Here is a 23,453-nt window from a genome sequence, read left to right as displayed (position 1 = left end):
AAAAGCTCCTGTTGAGTACAATTCATAATAACTTTACAGATCTATACATGCAAGCATGTTCTTTTTATCTTTAATGGTTGTACATCATCATTAAAGAAGAAGCAAGAGTTCAGACATTCTCCTGTTGCTACAGGAAATTGTGTGATGCAGATCATTAAAAGATTCCTCCTTGTCACCTTGGGGACTCTAAATGTTGTCTCTTTACAAAAACCTCTAAATGCGGAGGAAATAGCTCATTAGTTTGACACAATTTGATTTAATATATTCTCTAAAGATGAAAGTCATGTCTCTTGTTTTAGGGGTGAATCTATTAAAGATAGCTAATAGATAGATAGAACTGTCACTATAATGTGATAAATGTTATTTTTTTAATAAAATAAATGGTTTGAAATGAACTATGTATATTACATGCATGCATTCATTCAAATGATTATTCATTTTTACTTTTGCTGAAATAGCATATGCTAACCTACTTAAGGAGTAAGCTTATTTAGCATGTATGTTTACTTTTGTATTCCTGCCCTTTACTTGCCATCTCCAAGAATTTTCTATTGCCAGGAATTTTAGGTGCATGATTGGGTATTCTTCTGAGAAGTTGTTACAGATGCCAACTACATAAAATTATAATAACAATATGTCAATGGTTATTGTGGTATTCAGTTTACCCTGGTGGCTCAGACCAGAGTGCTCTAAAGCAGTATGCTGACCACTCTATGTACCACCTACAGCTCTCCTTGATATCCTGCACTTGCATATAAGCCACTCTCTAGACAAACAGTACAAATCAGTCCATAGCAAGTATTAAAAAAGAATATGGTTGTTAATAAACTGGCACTGGACACCAGTGAATCCAATTATTACATTATGCAGGTCCGGAAAAACAAAAGACCAACACAGGTCTCTATTATATCTGGGTTCAGCCTCCTCTCACACTGCTGTTGTTCTTGGGTTTGTTTAGGTTTGCCATTGCCAATTGTTTCTGGTTAGTGAAATCAGAAAAACTGATTATGGTACACACTGATTAAGGTATGGATACCCATAAATATCCCATATTCTACATCCAAGGATGAGTAAAAGCTTTGAGATATTGCATGACTTTTTAATCTTATGAGCTTCGTTTGTTGCATGTGTTCCATGCTCACCAAAAAAAGTGAATGCTTCTATAACAAGTATAGCCAGATATTTAACCCTTACAGCAGATATCATCATCATTTGTTTGCAACCCAGTGAAATGTAGGGGAAAAAAGATATTGAACCTGATGCCCTCCAGCAGCTGTAGTATGACATCTTGTATCATACTGTACCTCAACAACTGATAGAGGGATGCCAAGAATATCCAGGTGAAGAACCCCCAGCATAGGGTGAATTGCTCCTAGCTTTATAGTGAATATGAATTTCCAAAGCACGAGCCTGACATCTCATCTGATCAGTCTGAAGAAAATGCAGTAAGAACATAATGGATGGCGTTCATTAGAGCAAATCTAAGCAATTAGAGTGAAGTGACATTTTTTTTTTCTGGAATTGCCAGCAGTTATGTTTCTGTTGGTATCACAGAAAATGATTAACTTCATTTGCTTTTTTTCCATTAACAAAAAAATTATATATTATCATCTGCTAATGGAACTGCGATGAACTAAAAACAGCACTAAAATGCAACTGTTCTCGATAATTGGGTAATTTGGGATTGAGGTTTTTGTATGCTTTAAAGAGTCAGTGTTGTTATGTTATTGGCCACATGGGATTATGGGCTGGCTGTTTCTTGAATACGAAATCAATACCACTAGCAAGGTTTTGGCTGAACTTGCAATGTACCGATAAGAGCTTTAAAGGGGACTGATGGCAAATAGAGGGAATTATGATACAAAAATAAAGGCCCAGAATTATTTTTATAATTGGTTATTTACTAATTACCTGTTTGTGTCTACAGTGGTTCCAGAAATATGTAAATTATTTAGGGTTGTGACTGTGAAAGCGGCTGCCCTGCATTTCTTGGAAACTACACTCTCTAACACCTTCAGCCAGCAGGAAAGCCAGTTTTATATTCAATACATTTTTGATTCTATGACAATTCCAAACATTTTTATAATTAATTCTGTCTATTTTTATGGTGTTATTTGTTTGTGAGATTTCAGTCTGTGATCAGTAGCAATGATAAAGTACCCTGTTTCCTTGCAAAATAACATGGAGAAGCCTGAACATAAAAACAAGCAACAGAAAAGAGATAATTTATAATCTATCCTGATGGGCTGAAATAGCATAGCCGGCAGTAACAGCTAACTATAAAGGATATTTAAGTGCAAAAGCTCTCGACGAAGACAGCTATATTTAAACTTATTTTGCATTAATAAACACCTCTGAAAAGGAGACTTGTTTGACACTATTATCACCAAAGCTACCTAAAAAATAATCAGTTGTATACAAACAGAACAAACTTGTTTAGATTAAGGGTGGTTTTAAAATGTGTCAGAAATACAGAAAATGTAATTGTCTAAGTAAGGATAGGACTCCACGAGCGATTTTGTCGCAATCGGACGCGCTGAGTCTGCATCCGACAGTCGGATAGTGTCGGATCAATACTGCGACACCATGCGACAATTCTATCTCTTGCCTTATTTTTGTCGCATGTGACAATTCGCATGCGTTTTGTCGCAGTGCGTCGGATCGCAACAAAATCTCTCGTGGAGTCCTACCCTTATTAAACGGATTCTGTCATGATTTTTATGTTATAGTTTGTATTACTAAATTACACTGTACATTCAAATAATTCCTTTTACCATTTAAAATGTTATTCATGAACCAATAAGTATTTTTTAGTTGTAATATTGGAGTGTAGGCAGCCATCTCAGGTCATAGTGTCTTATCCAATGACATATTGGGTAGTCGTTTTTAGAGTTTATATATTTCTGTTATGGTTGCCAATCTTCCAGGTGTTGGGCAAATAGTCAGCATCAAGTTCAGTTCTGTTACACACCACACCACTCCAAGTAATTGTGCAACCAAAGAAGTCTGATCCAACAAAATGATGCAGGTTATGTTGTATCCAATACTAGGTTAAACCTGTCAATATATTCAGTTCAGCAAATGTATAACTCGTGAATTGCCAGTTTAATTAATTAATGATCCAGGCAGAATGGCAGTTAGCAATCTGCAGAAAGAGCTGGAGTGAAGAGTAAATTGCCCACTTTTCTATTCTCTAGACATAATGTACAAATAAGCCTACAGCAACTGATGCATACAAGTATTTTAAAAGTATACTGGTTACTGTTAATGTACCTGGCAGTGAATTCAATTATTACATTATGCAGGTTCTGTAAAACAAAGTAATAAAAGACCTACACGGGTCTTTATTTTATCTGTGTTCAGCCTCTTTTTCTCATGCTACTGCTCTTGGGTTGGTTTGGGTTTACCATGACAATTATATTCAAGGACATTGCATGACTTTGTAATCTTATGAGTTTCATCTCTTGCATGAGTTCCACGCTCACCAAAAAAGTGAATGCTTCTATAACAAGTATTGCCATAGATTTAAACCTTACAGCAGATGAGGGAGTATCATTAAAGGGAAAAATCAAAAAGGTACAAGGAATCAATGTTAAAAATAATCCTTTACCAGAGGTGTCCTACAGGTCAATAACTGACAGTCTCTCAGATGCATTCAGAAAGATTTAATTGCAAATCTATGAGCCAGAACCTCAATCATGGATCACTAAACAAGAAATTATTATTTTGATGGTAGAATATAAGATGGTCAGTGATTTTTTTACAAAGCATGTAATCACATATTTTAATTAGCAGCAACCTATGCCACAATAGCTGTGGCATTTAAAAAGTATATGGATGAGTGGGTTTTTGATTTTGGTACAAGCTTTTTAAAGGGGGATGGGTGAACAGCATATAGGGAGGTTAGAAAGGTTTCCAAGAAGTATATCATTTGTAACTTTTTGGATGTACCCATCTCATACTTCAGAAGGCAAGTCAGAAACAAGAAAAAGAAGAAAATCTGTTGGGTGTGGGTTAGTCACAAAAACCAGATAGGGAAATGCTTCTAATTCCTTCATAGTCTATGCTTAAATCACAACAGTGATGCAGGAGCATAATGCAGAATACCCAAGAGAATTATCATGAAGGGTCTGGATGATTAAACAGACTTCTATTCCTCTGCATTTAGCAGAAAGCAAAAGTCCTGTGAATTCCGAACAATCTTTGATTAGTGGTATTTGTGCCACTTTTAAAAGTAAAAAAAAAACTTCCTGAATTGAGTAATTAGAAGGGAAGTCGGAAACAAAATGCAGAATACCCAAGAGAATTATCATGAAGGGTCTGGTCGATTAAACAGACTTCTATTCATCTGCATTCAGCAGAAAGCAAAAGTCCTGTGAATTCCAAACCATCTTTGATTAGTGGTATTTGTGCCACTTTAAATTGAGTAATTAAATAATTGTTCAGTGTATATGCATACTAAAACATGACTATTTACTGGCCAAACAATCTTGATGGAAATCGTTTTCTTCAGTATGAATAAGCACCAGAAGTTCTTTAGATTCTATGCACTCCAGAAACATTTTATGAACTGTATTATCCGATTTCACTATTGATATTCGATATATTAACAAAGGTACTAATGCCCCCTCTAGCCAGTTTCAGATTTTATCAGACAGATATGAATATCATGTTAAGTCAAATCATACCCTCAGCCTACATGAGTTAAACCTGATTACCCAGTAATCCTACACTTCACTTACTACTCATGGTGGAAGCGAATGCAAATGGATTCAATATTTCAGTTGCAACACAACGTTTATTGCATTACTGGCCTAAAAACACTTAAAAAAACACAGGTTTACCGTATCCAAGAGATCAAGACATGGTTTAAACATGCATTCGGCTGTAAGTGAGACATCATAACTCATTAACTCATTGACAGGTAGAAAAGGGCAATAGTATACGTACTAATTCTTTTTAACTAGCATTTAATAATGAAAAGGGAGAGGTATTTTAATGCATTCCGAATAGGTAGTTGACGTTTTGAAACACATTTCACACTATTTCTATTGAAGAGGTCATATAACTGGAGAAGCTTTAATTGATGAGTAATTGCTCATTTAAATCTATTCCAAGGCACAGTGGCAGTGCAAAAGGTTAAAAGTAAGCTTTCAAGAGGCAATTTCTTGCCACAATGGCCCTTTCTTTTTATTACTCCATCTATATTCATAGGGCACAAATCAAATGACAAGTATGACAGCAGTGTGCTAGAATGTGATGCCTGGTGATGACAAGTTCAAATCCAGAGGGGGTGTCCTAAGCATTTTGCTTTCTGCTATCACATAATAATGCTTAAGAAGCCACATTCTGTGCATAAAAAATATCCTTTGATTAGAATAATTCTTCAGTGGAGTGATTGCAGTTTGCCACAATTGAAATTATTGCTTTGGAGATGAAAATGGCTTAAATGGTTGATGATTGCCTCCTTATATTATTATGATCTGCTTAAAAATTAGACTTAGCTTTTGTATTAATAAACTTCCTTATGCATACAAATGTTGCACTTTTTTATCTTGTTTGTGACCTATCTATGGTAGCATGTCTAGCTGTTTGTTAACACCTGCCTAGAACTGGTACCATGGGCAGGCTTCAAAGACCCATACTGATACCCTTGTTAGTATCTGAATGTAAAAAACTCAATTGAATGCAATCAGGAAAAAACTTGAATACCTCAAATGATTGAGTTTATAGGCTTAAAAAACTCAAAAATCAAGCGAAAACCATAGTAAATCACCCTCAAATTGTGGAAACTGAAACTAAGCTTGAAAAACAAACTTTTCTGGAAAACAAAACTCGACCTTTAATAAATAACCCCCTTGTGTTTGAACATTAATCGCCTTTTTTTGCAACTGAGACAATTGGATAAAGAAATCATCTCCAGTTTATTATGAAATATATTTAGGATGAAATAAATTAAGCAATTACCGGTACTTGCTTTGCACATTTTATAGCGAGAGAAAATACTGTGCACTTCTTTTAAAAACCTTTTTTTAGCTCTTTCCCTCCCAAAGTTAATATGACTCGTCACTATATGATTCTTCTCTAACTTTCTCTGTCTTTTCTTACTATTATCCTTTAAAACTAAGTTAAAGGAACAGTTTAGTGTAAAAACTGGGTAAATACATTGTATGTGCAAAATAAAAAATATATAATACAGTTAGTTAGCTAAAAATGTAATCTATAAAGTTTGGAGTGAGCAGATAATAGCCAAAACCCAACTTCCTGCTTTTCAGCTCTTTAACTCTGAGTTAGTCAGTGACTTTATGGGTGGCCACATAGGACATAAAAGTTTAGTGAGTTTGCAATTGATCCACAGCATGCAGGTCAGATTCAAAAGCAACAGTTATGGCCCATGTGGCCCCCCTCAAGTCACTGATTGGTTAATGCCTGGTTACCAATCAGTGGAAACCAAGAGAGCTGCAAAGCAGGAAGTAGTGTTCTGTTCTGTTAGATATCCAGTCACCTTAGCCCTTATATATATGTTTGGCTAACCGACTATATTGGAAACTTTTTTTATTTTGCATATCTATTTACCCAGTTTTTATTTTTATACTGAATAATTCCTTTAAGGAAAGTGAATCTGTAAAAGAACAGTTTTAAATGTAGATATATTTATTTCTAAAGCTCAGTTATCACACATCATGTTTCAAGGCATGTTTCCATCAAGGATTTTCCTAACTAAAGGTGGCCATACACGGGCCGATAAAAGCTGCCGACAGACCGAGTCAAAAGTCGGCCAGATCTCGATCGGATGGGACTAAAAATCCTGTCGGATTGCGGCCGCATGTGTTCGTTGATGCGGTCCCGCGATCCGACCGCCCGTTCACGATCGGATCAGCCCGATATTGCCCACCTCAAGGTGGGCATATCGGAGGGATATCTGCTCGTTTGGCGACATCGCCAAACGAGCGGATCTCTCCATGTATGGCCACCTTTAGCCCCATTAAGGGTGTAGCTTGCACATTTTTAAAACCCAAATAATAACCATACCTGTCTCATCACTGAATCTCATCTGTCATTTAAGAAGTTTGATGGACTTAAAGGACAAGAAAAAGTTATTCCAACAGGGCCAAGTAAAATATGTTTCAAAATGTTTTTCTACCCAGGAGGATGCTCATTTTTTGAAAAACTGCATTGACCAAGGGAAAAAAAACAGACAGGCAGACATTCTACCATTTTATACTAAATAGTAAAACTAAAAAAATTAAATGTGCAATATTCTCTTGCAGACCTACTTCAGTCCATTTAATTTACTCTTTTCCAAAAAAGATTTGAAAGCACCATTGGGTTGTACAGTTTAATAAATCCAACTCACTGCACAAAGCAGGACAGAGACTAGATAAAATCTGGCGAGAATATAAAATAGCTACAAAAAATGTTTGACATCCCAGACATGAAAGCTTTGCATATTCCTTCTGAAAATACAACTTTATTATCTGCTTCAGCATGTTTATGCTCTGCATGGCAAATTCTGTAGAGACTTCACGGGACCACAAATCTTGCATCTCATCTATGGGAGGATGAACAAAACTCTAGCTAATGATGAGAAAATCACAGACTTAATCACTACCTTCATTATGCAATTTCAGCAATTTTAACTCATATATAAATTATTCTCATTGCTGTAAATTTACTAACTTTTTCACTTCAGAACTAGTCTTTCTGCATAACACTGATTTTTAATGCCAAAAAACTAACACAGCAAAGACCAACTAATTATGTTTTTGATTATATTTTTCCTTACATGCATTTGTTTTTTTCTAACACAGTAATTTTTTATTTCAGGTATTTACATCCTAGTACGCGTTTGCTTGATTTAGATAATGACAAACTAACTAATTATGTTTTTGATTATATTTTTCCTTACATGCATTTGTTTTTTTCTAACACAGTAATTTTTTATTTCAGGTATTTACATCCTAGTACGCGTTTGCTTGATTTAGATAATGACAAACTAACATACTGTATATGAAAGTATTGATAGTAAATCTATTGGCCAAACACCATACTTACAGTATAAACCTTCAGTCTTGTCTTTAAAGGAGAACCAAACCCTTTATTCATAAAAACCCCTACCCCTACCTTACATAGTCTCCCCCCCAGCCCAGGTGTAAACTCCGGTAATTGCCCCTAAATCTTTACTTACCTCTCTTTGCAGAGCGGAGCTCATGGATGCCATCTTCCAGCACCTCGGTAATCTTCAGGTCTTCTTCCTTCCCTTCGTCTATTTCCGTGACTTTTGGGGCATGCGCAGTTGCAAATATTGATACAACTTTGGCATGCGCCGCTTACTTACTGAAGATTACCGAAGCGCTAAAGATGGCCAATGTGAGTTCCGCTGAGCTGAATCTGCAAAGAGAGGTAAGTAAAGACTTAGGGGCAATTACCAGAGTTTACACCTAGGCTGGAGGGGAGCGGGGGGGGCTATGTAGGGTAGGGGTTTTTATGAATAAAGGGTTTGGTTCTCCTTTAAGAATCTCACTGTCATTCAGAATAAGGAAAGAAAACCATTAAATCTATTTTAAGCTAAATAAGAGTTATTTCACTTTATCAAGGAATTCAAGAAACTACAAAAGGAAATCTCTGTTGAGAGAAAACAGAAGGATGGAAGATTATTGGCTGGGAAAGTACATTAGGACTACATTACAAAACAGATGCTTAATTCTAAATTTTCCAACTAGCAAACATTAAAATAATTTGGGGTACAGAAAATACACTTGGAACATTTTGTACAGAGTTAAAGCAAAACTAAAGATTACATTTAGGGGTTTATCAGAGGTCGAAGTTTAAAGTTTTTTAGACCTCGAATGAACTCACAACTCGAAAGGTTTATAAACTCGAATGTTAAAACTCAAATCAGTGTAGTCAGGGTGGAAAAACTCAAATTGATCAAGTTTACGCCGAATAAAAAGACTCAAATCAATCAAATTGATTGATTTTTTGAGCAAAACCCATCTGAAAAAACATCATGAAGTCTACAATAATCTTCAAATGGTTCAAAGAACCTCTGCCATTGACTTGGTGTCTTTTCGGATTCAAGCTATTTCCAGCTTTGGGGTATAATAAATCTCAAAAAAAGTTTTTGTTTTGTTAACCCAAAAATGTGAGTTTTGACTGAAAAGTACCCTCGAAAACCTTGTGGAAAAAACAACTCGACCTTTGATAAATAACCCCCTTAAAGTTAAACCTTAACTACCAAAGCTAATTATCATTCATATCATCTGGTCTGCCAATTTCCATTCTTTTTTTTTCCCAACTGCTCCAAAAGTATGAATGTTTATATTTCCTTCAGAGACTGTACTCACAAAAACGTAGTTCATATTCTGATTTCATTCAGTTGTGTAAACAGCCAATTAAACTGCAGCACACTACTATACTATTACTTAGATCTGCGATTTTACAAGACTATACATTCCTGATCCCTAAGGGTTGATTAAAAGGCCACTGTATGTCATGGATAGAAACTATGAAACAGTAAAATATGGCAAACAAACTTACATTAGCAACAAAACAAAGGCTCAGAAGTTTAAACGTCCAGTTCCTCATTAAGCAATGTACACTGAGCAGGTAAGTGGTGTAAAGCAAAGTACTCAGGTCTCTGCAAGTAATGCTTTGCTACATCAGTTTCCTTGCTTTACAAGACTTATCAACTTATCAGCATGACAAGAAATCAAACTCAAATGCAATCCACTGTCTGCAGGTTTAATCAATGTCTTGTCATACTGAGACACCTGAATAAAAATCCAAACAAGTGATGACTGTGCACCTACAGAAATTGCTGATACAACTTGCATTTGCAAGACTTGTGTGCATTGGAGCTTGCTCTTCTAGCTGTATTTGAGTCAAATGCTACTATAAGCACCATTAAGAACCTAGAAATGAATACAAAATCTACATGTACATTGTACACTGCTGAAATCTGTGAGCTTAATACCCCTCATTTAGAGGACATCAATAAAAATCAATTTAGTGTATAATATTTATGCTAATTATACAAATAATTAACATGAATTATTCAACCCTGAACCTCATTTTGAACATATTTACCAGTCAATATTATTTAATGTAAGCAATAACCCTATGCATGTTACTATATCAACCCTAAAGTTTAGGTTACTCACATTAAAAATATTAAATTAGCCTGGCAAGAACCAATGTACCCGCTCTGATACCAAAAGTCCAACACCCTTTTGCCAAAATTATTTTATCGTTTATATATTTGAAAATAATTTTTCATTTTCACTTTTATGCTTGTCTGATTTTTTTTACATATTCTGTTGGCTTCGTGGTACCTAATAAAGTTTATTTAGACCCATCTGACAAATTATAAGTGTTTAGCTATCTATATCAGCTAAGATATACAGAAAGGTATATTTACTAAAGTATTAAGACATTCCTTTTATTTTCGATGGTTAACCCTGTAAAAACTGTGTCTTAGTTAATACGTTGCAAATATGTATCTTGTGTCTTGGTCATCCCATTATACAGATGTCTCAAAAACATTCAGTACTATTAGTGATTACAACATCCAAAAGAGCATCTTTACTACCTAAGAATCCTCAACAAACTAAATTTTTATCATTTAGCAGTTTTACAAACCTATGGGCTGTATTTGGCTACTCCATTACTCCAGTCAATGTCTGGATACATTAAGTCACCCGTGATTACAACTTGACCCAGTCATGCATTTTCCATTTGTAAGGAGGCTTGTAGCATACATCAATGATAATTTGCCAAATGAAAGTTCTACCTATAGAAGCTAAACATAGTCCCCAGTGCTGCACAGTCTTTTACTGGATTTTATTATGGTTTTACATAAAGACAACCCCCTCCATCTACAGTGGACCTCAGTCCATAGAGGCTGGAAACTTGTCTTAAGAGAGATTCTTATAACAAATTAGCTGGCATCCCAGATGAACGTTGACTAAGTGGTTGTAATGATTTTGCTGGGGATGTGTACATCTTAGCAACTCATTAAGACTTATTTGGAGGCCATTAGACATCTATTGAACTGTAAACTAATGTAAGAGGTTACTGAAATGAAGACTGTTCTCATCAGCATCAGTCAAGGCAATCTCCTTTTAAAATGTATTTTTAAACAATTTTAGGAAGAAAAGGAATATTATTTTGTTGTTTACCATCACGTGCCGTAGACAACAGAAGCAATACAGAACTTTGAATTATCAGAGTTAAGCACCCACAGCACAGATGGCAATGAATAGACCGCCAGATCTTGTTATATTTAAAATCTGAGAACTTTTGGTCGTTGGGGGGGACTGGTGAGAGTTGCAATTCAAGAGTGCCTTGTGGTTTTTTTAGTTGATCATTATTAACTGAGGTGTGAGTCCCTAGCAATATTGCTGTGCATACTTTATAAAATACTTTACAAAGTGTGTACCACTATCTTCGAGTCTATACTTCAATACCATGTCTGCAAAACAGTCATCACTTGATTGACTTAATTAGCAGCTCTTTCTGTATATAAATAAATGAATATCCATCCCTATACATTTTTACACACAATAGCAAAAATGTCACATTATTTTTTAGAATTTGGATTTCAGATATACATTGAGTTTGTATCTCCATTGCAGTGTAGACAGATTTCAAGGATTTCTTACATGAGCAGAGATGAATTTGATAGGAACAGTGATGCTTCAGTATCATGTTTAATTTGGAATGAATAGTCAGTACTTTTGCACAGGCATCTGTTAAAGAAAGCATAATACAAATAAAAAAACTTCTATTGGTGTTACCCTGTTTAAGATATTTCATAACACCTGCATGCTCAAATCACCACTGAAAATGAAAAAGAAATACAGTATATTAATATTCAGCATGTGAAAGCAGCACTTCCCTTCACAAATGGGAGCTGGAGGTGGCAAGTGGTATTGGTAAGGGGATGGAGAGTGGTGCCTCCGTGGAGGGCTTTTGCAAATCTGGGCCAGTCGGTCTGTAGTTCTGTCTCTGAAAAGGTATGGTGATCCAAATTATGGAAAGATCCCTTATCCGTGAAATCACGGGTCCTGAGAATTCTGGATAGCAGATCCTATGCCTGTACTACATAAATGAAGTCACTGCATCTATGAACTTATGGATGTCCCAGCTAAAAAGAGCTAAATCAAGTTCTGTATTAAAACCATTTGAATTGAAATTATTCAGAATATAGATATTTCTGTTTCTTTTGCATATCTCCTCCTCTTACTCTACAAATGTTCTCTAAAGCGGAAGTTATTATTACCCTACAGCCCTTATTTTGTTTTTACAGTTACATTTTGTATGATAAGTGCGGCTTTTCGTACGTCCACTATGCAGTTCATTGCTCAAAACACTTTTTTTTTATACCGACCTAAAAACAGACAATTAGAAGTGAAGAGAAATTGGTTAACAAAGCAAATATCATTGGGAAGAATAGATGTAAGGTGTGCACACACACACATATTTGTTCAAAACTTCTTTAAGAGTACAACATCAGGAGAGAGACCTTTCCCATAAAAAGTTACATAAATTGTGACTCAAGGGGTATTGTCTACCTAGCAACCTGCAATTGTGGTTTGTAGTATGTGGGTAGAACATACAGATAACTTAAGGAAAGGGCTAGATCTGGATAAGATAGAAGAATTAAACTCCTCTAATAAAAGAACATTGGCCATAGGTAAACATATCATGCATAAATATGGGGGTGATTTCAATCAGATTAAATTCCAAGGCATAGAAAGTGTGAAATTGGGGCCACGTGGAGGCGATATTAAGAGAATAATGGATCAAAGAGAAACCTATTGGATATTCACTTTAAAACAAGGCATCCACTTGGTCTCAATAACGACTGGGAAGTAACATGTTTGTTCCAGCCATAATGTATGCATAATACCATAAGTGGATAATATTGGACATTATTTACAAGTGTGTAGAGACTAATCTCTCTAAATTATGATAACATCTGTTGGGACTGATGCGCAAATATATGTTTTTTGCTTTTTTTAAATTGAGATTATTTTAATGAACACAGGTATATAAGGCACAGGATTTCCTGTGACCTCACCTCTGATGCAGCCTGAATTATGAAAAAAAAAAAAAAAACAACAGTTTTTCCAAAAACGGCAGTAAATACTGAATACGGCGATAACGCAGTCAAATTTACCATTTTTTTTTGCATTCACTTAATTCTATATAGCAGTGAATTGGTTAAAAGTGTGTATTCCTTTTTAGTGGTAAACAATTCTTTACTTTAAAGAACATTTATCGCATTGGATTGAATCAAGCCCAATGTTGTGAAACACTCTGGGGCAAACATATGAAAATTCGGGACTGCAGGTTTTTTGAGAGGTTCCGAAAAAATTTATACATGTAACAATAATAATAAAATTGTAAGTTCACAGGTCAATAGTTTTTCGGCTGCTGGGGTCAGTGACCCCCATTTCAAGGCTGAAAACATATAGAAAAAAAAGCAGATAATTTGTCCACAGTCATATGATATACTAGATAATTGTCCTACTCCATGAAAATAGATCAGTGGGCAATGTTCTTTAGAAAATCACTCATATGCTCTCATAGGAAATCTCACTGACAGGATCACTTTTTATTATAATTAATATTATCATATTTTTGTTACTTTAAATGAAAGATTTAAGCTAGAGACTCTAGCTTGGTCAGTCAGCAATTTTGCCTGCACGTCTTACAAATACTCAAAGTGTGTCACTCCAATTGTGCCAATGCCCAGGAGAAGGCATAATACTGACACTTTTAATTACCTACCATTCAGATTGTCTGGGACTGGAACTTTGCCCCAAAACTTGCCGGTGGCTCATGAATGAAAAAAAAAAAGTAATTTAAGCCTTTCTCTGCTTCAGTGGAGAAACAGTATGTGAGGTCTGCGCCTGGCATGCATTGGGCCCAAAAAATCCCTCTGCCTGAGCACAATCCAAGCTTCTCTGGATAATGGTTCATCCAAGCTGAAAACACACAGGCTTTTTTATTTTTTTATTTTTTACATTCATTTTAGAGGAATCATCTTCTCCTCATATTATATTATCCTTATTTTCTTTTGTATGTAATATTCTGATAACTGCTGGGTGTAGAATCATGCAAGGCACAAAATATACCAGAAGCAGACTGCACATTTCACATAAAATACATTAGACTATTTTAGTTATTAGATGTAAGTCTTAAAGGACAGGGGCTACCTTAAGATATCTCTTACCGCATGAAACATAATCTCAGCATATAATTAAGGGGTTATTTATTAAAATCCGAATGTTAAAACTCAAATTTTTAAAGGAAAAAAAACTATTGAGATTTATAATAACTCGATGCTACAAAAATGCCAAATCTGAAAATTCCGCCATCTCAGACCTTTCAAGGTCTTGTATAAATCAATGGGAGAGGCACCTATCTCAGAGGCACCTATCTCAAATTGAAGTTATCGTGGTCTGAGCTGGGTTTAGCCTGAAAACCTGACTTTTTTTTTTTCAGAGTTTTGGACAAAAACTTGAAAAATTCAATTCAGGGAAAAAAATACAGAAAAATTTGAGCAATACGTGTTTTCTCTTGATTTTATCAAGTTTTTCTACAATCCAATTAAATCAGGGTTTTTATCAATAAATAAGGTGAAATAGTTTTTTAATAAAATATGAGATACATTTAGATTTTAATAAATAACCTCCTTATTTATTACAATGCCATACCTCCCAACATTTTGCAAATAAAAAGAGGAGCAAAAATTTGCCAGGTGCAGTGGAATTTTTTTGACCACGCCAATTTTTGTGGCCACACCCCATAATTAACATGTGCATTTCACAAAATTTGGCAAGTTATGAACGTTTGAACATATTTCTGTGGTTTTTTTTTCCATTTATAATCGTTTTGCTAATGAAGGTGAATTGCCCTTTAAGCTGTGAGTCTAACTTCTCCTAAGAGACCTGTTATCTTATATTGTTACAATTACTTATTTGCTTATCTCAAGTTTGTTACAAAAGTATCTTATCTACAGTTGTGGCTGTTCTGGGCTCTCTGCCAAAAGCCAATTAAGTTAGAAACATTGTATCTTTTTTTAGCTGTTCAGTGCAGGGGAAAATGGGACTTTCCAGTACAAATGAGGGACTGCGGGTTGAGCTGTGAAAAGAGGGACTGGCCCGGTGAAAACGGGACAGTTGGGAGGTATGCAATGCTTGTCCTTTCTGTGCGTACTTCTATACTGCATAATTGCACAGTGATGCACATCCAAGTACAACTACAGTATATATAGCTATACAGAAATGCAAATATGTGGGTATGTGGGTTAGGCCCTATGTTCATAATAAACTGGAATGAAATATGGCATAGGAAAGGTGACAAGACAATGCTTTACTGTGAACAGATAACATCAGAAATATTACTTCTATCAGTATTAAAAGGAAAAATATCCAGCTCATTGTAAATATTATATAGTATGTCAAGTATAGGCAGGCCTAGAATGTCATCAGCAGAGAAGCTATACAATATAAAAAGTGAAATCTTACATATATTTCATAGGCCATCGTCTTACACATTACTATTGACAATTCAATATAAATTGGCGTTTTTATAATGAGAGAGTAACTAAGTCATTAACATATTTCATAGCTTCCATATCAGCTAAGCATGAGATCATTCCAATTTATATAGTGGAAAATAAATAAAATAACATTTTATTATAATATATAATATATATTATATATATTATAATAGTCTAAGGGCCATCTTTGGCACAAATCAGCATTGCCTTTCCTTTATGTGCATCAAGATTAGTCAAGGTTAGCTTTTGGGTGGCCTATGCACACAGCAGATATAGTCATTAGGAAGGTTTCTTATTTTGTGAACTTGTATAACTTGGAAGCACAAAACATATCAACATGTGTCTTTTATTTTCAACTACCCCAATGGTGAATGGATCCAGTAAAAGCCTGAATACTATGTGTACCCACAAGTGGTATAAGTTGGATAATGTTGCCTTATAGCATAATTCTTCAGGTAATGTGCCAGACAAAAATTCTATAATGCTACCGGTAATTGGCCAGGTTTATTGTCATTTTGTTGCTAATTAGCATGTCTTGATGCTCAGTGACCTCACTTAAAGTGATATAGAGCATCAGTAGTTATGTTTAAGTTGGAACAGGGCTAATTTAAATAAATTCATGTTTTTTTGTTTGTTTTTTAATCTTGGCAGTTCAGGAAAAAAAACGTTTGCTACACCACCACAATAAAATATACATTTCTGCAATAGAAGGAGATGGAAAGGAGCTAAAGAATTAGAAAATTGCGTATTTATAGAATTCTCTTGCAAAGCCTAAAAGACTTTGGTTCTTACATCTGGCTGAATGCTTTCCATGCAATTCAGTCAATCAATCTCTTTTGTGCTGCAAGCCCATCTGTACTTTTAGTACTTTTATTTTTTTTTATGATATTTGATGTCAAGATGTACTCTGGAGCTGCCTTGATTGCTTCCTTTGTCTAAGTTGTTTCTAAATCTATCCTCATGCTCCGCAGCACAACCAAGATCCCAGTATACACACAGTTGCAGTGTAAGGGAAATTCTAAAAATGATTGTTTAACCCATTAGTGCCCAATGTGAGCATACATTATGACTAAGGCAACCATAGAGAGGGGGAGCGAGAGAGTCAATTGTGGTTAAAGATTTAAAACAGAATTGGAAAGATTTGAACATAAACACTAATTTGATGGTTAATTCTTTGGGACCAGTGCCTAAAAAACAGGATTCTTGTCAGGTCGGCACCCAACACCAAAACAAACACCAGGCCCCTGGTCTCAGCTCGTGCTTCACCAGTAGTGTGACCGCCTTTGGGCCTCGGGAGGAGCCCTTGGCTTACTTGGATGCCACCTGGACTTAAACTAGAGGTGCAAGATGAGAGTTCTGGATAGGCAGAGGGGCACGACTGTAAAGCAAAGTCTTTGGGCAGAAGGTCGTAGTACAAGGCGTTAGGCAATAGAGTAGTCAGATCAGGCCGGGTCGAGGCATGCAGAGAATAAACGTAGTCAGGCAGGCAAGGGTCAAACCAGAAAGTCAATCAGAAGGGTTAAGCAGAAGAGGTAGTCGGTATTCATGCAAGAGTCAGGATCCAGAAGTCAGAATAGTCAAAAGCCAGGCAGGGGTCACAACAGGAATCAAAAACAGGTTCAGACAGATTTAGCTTAAAGCTCAGAAGCACCAGGAACAAATCCTATCACGGGCAATGAGATATAGTAAAAATGTCCCTTTATAACTTAAAATTTCGCACCATTGCGCGCTGCCGTCATCACGCGCATACAAAACCGGGAAGGAGGCGGCACCAGGGAAGAGGAGCGGCGCGGCGGGCGTCCCTGCCGCACCACTAGAGTGCCAGGGTGAGTTTTTCTTCTTTTATCTAATGTGTGTGCATTTATAATTAACCTCTTTTTTTAGTAACCTAACATTTACCCTGTGCTACTTTTACAGATAGGAGGCCTAAAATAAATACATTATCGGTTAAAGCATATTGTGCATAAGGAAATTATAGGATTAAAACTAAAAAGTTATAGTATAAAGTATAGTGCCAGCAAATTATGGAGCTAACTTAGTTAGTTTAGAGCAAATGAGCACTGAGCTATAAACTTTGACTCTTTGATTTTCGAATTTCCAAAATGGTACCCTCTGCACCATTTTGTACAGGGTTTTCATTACCCTAGTTGTGACCCTATCTTGGCCCCCTGGTACTAACTATCTTATGCCCCAATAAAAAGCTTGTTTCCAAATAAAGCTCATACTCCCACATTGCAATACAGTGTAGCTGTACAACAACACTTCATACAGTGATTACAGCTAGTGATGGGCGAACTTATTCGGCAGGCGCAAATTTGCGCGATTCGCCGCCCGCAAATAAATTCACGAAACGGGCGCGAAGATTCGCTGGCGAAAATTCGGCGTCGTCAAAAAAAATGGACACCGGCGTCCGTTTTTTTGGACGCCGACGCAATTTCACCAAAAAAACAGAAGCCGGCGTCAAAAAAATGGACGCCGCCGTTTCGCGAATTTCACTCGAAATTCGCTCATTTTTTGCCGAAGCTGCGCAAATTCGCCCATCACTAATTACAACACTACTCTGATAAATCAGACTGCACTGAACATGGAAATTGGCACAGATGTGTTGGAACCCTTTGTGTGTCAAGGAAGTATTCTTAGCAACTGTAATAAGAAAGCTTTAGTCTATGCATTGTTGTGATATTATTTAAATTATTGCACCTAATAGCTAAATATACTGCTGCCCCCCCCCACACACACACACAAACCTGCACCCTCCTAACCACTTTTCGGTGTCTTATCAGCTTGTTATGTGACCAGTTTGGTGCACTATAGCATCTTTGGTCTGTATCTGCAGCAAAAGAAAAATAGAAAAAAAAATGCTGTCAGCTTCCCAGGGGTGATAGCCCAGTATATTCACTGACAAATAGCTTCTTATCTACAAGGACAACAGAAACATGAATTTACAGGATAACACGGTTTTGTTTACACCAGAACAGACTGACACGGTCAGAAAGGTTTTAATTAAAAAAATTAAACAGATTTTCTCTCTCCATCATGGGAACATCATCATAATTTTTGCAATACAATGACTGAGTGAATCTCTACCCATACATGACATCTATTATGACAAGTATATCTGGATGTTCTCAAAAAACACACATAGGGGCAGATTTATCAAGGGTCGAATTTCGAGGGGTTAAAAAACCCTCAAATTCGACCCTCGAAGTAAAATTCTTCGTATTCGAATATCGAATTCGAAGGATTTTAGCTCAAAAGCTTCAATCGAATAAAAATCGAATAAACATCGTTCGATCGAATCGAATGATTTGAACGATTTTAAGCGATCGATCGAAGGATTTTTATTCGACCCAAAAAAACTTAGAAAAGTGCGGGGGGGAGGTCCCCATAGGCTAACATTGGACTTCAGTAGGTTTAAAGAGGCGAAGTATGAAGTTGACTTTTTTTCTAAAGAGACAGTACTTCGATTATCGAATGGTCGAACGATTTCTACTTCAAATCGTTCGAATCATTCGATTCGATCAAATTCGATTGAATTTGACCAATTCGATGGTCTTAGTACCCAAAAAATTACTCCGAAATTCGAATATTTTTTCATTCGAATTATTCACTCAAGCTTAGTAAATCTGCCCCATAGTGTGTGCATATATATTTATATAAAAGCATTTATTTATAAGGCCATACATAACTTTATACTCTTGGTAAATATAAGTCTAGACGTGCAAAATCTGATAACATTTGTGTTTTTTAATTTTAGTTGATATGTCACTAATATCCTCAGCACATTGCATAATGCTGAATAATTTCCTAAGCATAAATAGAATTTTGCCTGTTGTTACTTCATATTCATAAATAAATGTAGCATTTCAAAATGCAGTGTTGTGCAATATATTAAACAAACTGAAATACGAGTATGAATGTGAATTTTAAATTACTCTGCATAATGTCTGTACTCTTTAACAAAAAAGCAAAACAACTTTTGATCTAAGATGTTTTCTTTAATGCTCCTGTTCAATAGAATTTTTTACAAGTCTATTAGTATTCCCTTAAATCACTATTAAAAGGTATGCAAATTTACAACATTTTAATGCAAACACTTTAAACTTTGCGGAACAACCATGGTAATCTTATTGCGCATTTGCCCTGTTTTGTATTGTTGGGTAAATAGGAAATGGTAATTGTATTTATTTTATTTATAAACCACTACCCAGAAGATATATTACTTAACATACAATATCTGTTTCACACTGTTATATGAATATAATAGATGATAGTAATATGCAAGCATTTAGGGGGTTATTTATCAAAGTTTGAATGTTAAGAGTTTTTTATACCTATAATGGACTCCAATGAACTCACAAATCGAATGGATAAAAATAGAGTTTTCCTTGGGAAAAACATAATAAATCACTTGAATTATTCGAATTTTTAGGCAAAACCCTCTCGAACATCATGCAGGATATTAACATCTTCAAATGGTTCAAGGGTCCATTGCCATTGACTCCTACATGACCTTGACAGTTATTAGATGGTGTATATTCGGATTTGAGCTATTTCAAGGGTCGGGTTATAATTAACCTAAAAAAATTCAAGTTTTTTTTCAAAAACTCAAAAAATTCAAGTTTTTTTTAACCCAAAAAACCTTGAATTTTTGTTGAAAAAACCATGAACCTTGAACCTTAATAAATAACCCCCTTAATATGACTCATATTAGTTCATAAAATCATAATATTAGGAGAGCAAAAATGGATCATATTTATTTTACCTGACTATATATTAACTGATTATAAAGAATATGATGGACCAACAGAGTCACAGTCTCCTCTACTGTCACTTTAATGGTCTAAACCATCCAACCTAGCAAATAACACTGAAATGCTTCTGGGAAACCTAAGTCATTAACCCTAAGACCCTAGTAGAAATGGCTGAATGAAGTATAAATAAAGGACAGAATGTAGTATGCTGTGAATTAATGCTGGTCTGCAATGTTCAGGATCGGTGATATGTAATGAGATATACACGTGTTAGGGTACTGTGTTGTTTGCAGTAGCAAAAGGTCTTATGTTGTTCATTTAAAAGGGGCAGGATACTGCCTTGTTTCAAATTAGCTCAATGAATAGTGCTTGTGCTGTAAATTCTTCACTTGAAAAAATATATAATTGTTATTTCTTGAGCTAAACAGGGCAAGGGGAAATTATAACATTCTCCATTTTTGGTCCTTGCATGGTAGATTACAGGTACATTGATTTTTGTGATTAAAGTTAGTTTGTGTGTCTGGGGGCGGTAACAAAACGTACAGCACCCAACAGGCTCAATTAGGGTAAATAAATATACATTAATATATATAATAATTATGATGCCCAAAAGGTTCATAAAGTTGTAGCCAAGACTGAATCCCTAACATACGATTGTAAATGATTGTAATTTGTATTACCTTTCTGCCAAGCACATTTTAATACAACACAAGGCAGTTTTATTATTTGTTCATTGAAATATTTATATTATACATCATAAGATTTCCTCCAGCAATCTTGAAGATCAAAAAATGGAGATTATCAGGTAAATTTAAAGGGGCGGTTCACTTTTAGGTTCATTTATTATGTTATAGAATGGTCAGCTCTAGTTATGAGCATATCTTTTTCGCCGAAAAAATTGTGAAACTTTGAAAAATTGGGAAAAGCATTGACGTCAATGGGCGTCAATATTTTTTTATGTGCGTAAATTTTTTACATGCGTGACAATTTTTCTTGCTCCAAATGCATTAAAGTCAATGGGTGTTTTTCCTTATGGCGACTTTTTAGTCCAAATGCATTAAAAATGGCTGGTTGCTAGGGTAATTTGTATCCTAGCACCTGCTAAAATTCCAAACTGAAATAATGCCGAACAAAAAACTAAATTACGCAAAACCCACAATTAATTAAAAAAAATAGAGACCAATTTAATTTAAAAATTAACAACTCCTTTGAAAGATTGCAATGTTAAGTTAAAGGTTTGGAATCCTTGATATCCATCTGCTGATTGCACAGTAGTGCTATTTGCTATATGAATTTTTACAAATTAATTTGTATAATCTCATGAATGGCCCCCTTACATAGATTTTATTTATACGGTATATTAACACAGAGTGATAATTTGCTTATAACACTATTTTTTGTATTATTTTGAGGACAATAAAGATTTAGGACATATTTAGTTGGCCCAGCAGAATAAGTAATATACTGTCAAACATCAATTTGAAATTGTATTAAAATGAAATGAAGAATAAAATATTGGTGTTTAACAAGCTTAAGTACCAGAACACTTGAATAATCAAACAATGATAATGTGAAATTCCTGTATTGATTATGTTATGTCTTGATTATTGTAGAACTGTAAGTGCTGTTCCATTAACTTAACTGGCTTCAATTCATCATGAATGCAGCTGCCACACCATTTTCTTCACTGGCCACTTTCCTAACACTCCAGCTATTGTTGCTTACAGTTTATACAGTAAAGTGGATACTAAAATACAATTTAAATCCTATCTCAGTTGGGCTCAAGTAAAAGGTACTGTTTTATTATTACAGAGAAAAAAAGTCATTTTTAAAAATGTGAATTATTTTATTTCAACTATAGTCTATGGGAGACATCCTTCCAGTAATGCAGATCTCTCTGGTTACCGTATTCCATGTCTATATTACTAGCAAAGCAGAGTAATGCAACGACGAAGGCCATGTCCAGTACTGCAAGGTCCACAATGCCGCAGCCGCACTGTTAAGGATCACAATGTCTGACTCTCTCACTATGATGTGATAGCCTACTGATCCGAAAAAAAAAGATAAGCAATATTATTACCTACCTTTACGTTGAGTCCTGTGGATTGGAACAGTAAGTAATTTGTTGTCCAGATCAAGTTGTATCTAAAGAAAGAAAATATTGTGCATGTAAGACCAGTTGACAAATGAAAGTGCACAAGAGCAAGATCTAAAACATCACTAAGGATAATATCCTTCTGGATGCAAGTGGCAGAGAGTCCAATGCAACCTTTTAGTTAATGACTCAAGGGGGTGTTGTAATAGGAATTGCACCATTTTTGATGGCTTGTGTAATTCACAGTTCTAAGCTTCTCTCTTCTGTACTAGTACCTTGTAAGATATGCCAGGTCAGGTGACAAAAAGCAATTGCTCTGATTGATGGACACAGAGTTGTCTCCTTGGGCATTTTGGGAGAAGGGTTAATATGTTACACTGCCTTTATCTCTCCTGGTGCCTTTGGAAACAAGAAGTACATTATTGTACTTCTCAGAGATACTTTTTATTAAAAACAAATGTAGGGAATCGGAGCTGCTGGTGGGCCCAGAGAGCTGAGAGGCTGCACAAAAGCATTCATTTGGATTGTGCTGGCACAGGGAAGCCGCATACTGTGCCTTGAAAGACAGAGAGTATGAAAGGAATCCAGACTGGAGGAACAAACAGCAGGAGATTCCTATTTGAGCATCCAAAGGGGCTGGTAGTCGCACTGTATGCCTGAATGTGTTGGATTTGCCTGGAGAGAGCTCTAAAGTATTCCAAAGGGGATTTCTGAGTATCCTCGTTAAAGGGATAGTACCCTAAAGAGGCGCTGAAGAATAAAGAGACTGTGTATTAAAGGACTTTGCTTTTATTAGTTAGGCAGACAGTTTGGTGCTAGCCAGTTAGTTAGTGAGGCCCTATTGCCACCAGTTAGGAGTGCTGCATGTACTAGTTGGCCAGTTATTTTATATAAACCGTTATTTAAGTTAACCAATACTTAAATAAATGTTATTTATTGTATTCCTAGTGGGGCCACCCGTAGGTGCATTCCCGGATCCCACTAGGTGGATGCACTGCGCTAGTAAGTAACAGGTACCCAGTCTCTCCCA

The 23,453-nt window shown here is 35.7% G+C and overlaps 1 protein-coding gene across 1 annotated transcript in view; it reads right to left on the bottom strand.

The window, feature by feature from the left end:
• The window catches only part of apba2.L (amyloid beta (A4) precursor protein-binding, family A, member 2 L homeolog), a gene marked incomplete at its 5' end in the record, with an annotated part of 109,485 nt that extends 87,012 nt beyond the window's left edge, over positions 1-22,473 (bottom strand). Inside the window, 1 exon segment of the mRNA NM_001093697.1 lies at positions 22,413-22,473.
• Positions 22,474-23,453: the final 980 nt, after the last annotated feature.

The sequence above is a fragment of the Xenopus laevis genome, chromosome 3L (genome assembly GCF_017654675.1).
Source record: "Xenopus laevis strain J_2021 chromosome 3L, Xenopus_laevis_v10.1, whole genome shotgun sequence".
In the NCBI taxonomy this organism is placed as follows: Eukaryota; Metazoa; Chordata; class Amphibia; order Anura; family Pipidae; genus Xenopus; species Xenopus laevis.
Note: the sequence above shows the minus strand (reverse complement) of the source record. Positions and strands in the feature narration are given on the sequence as shown.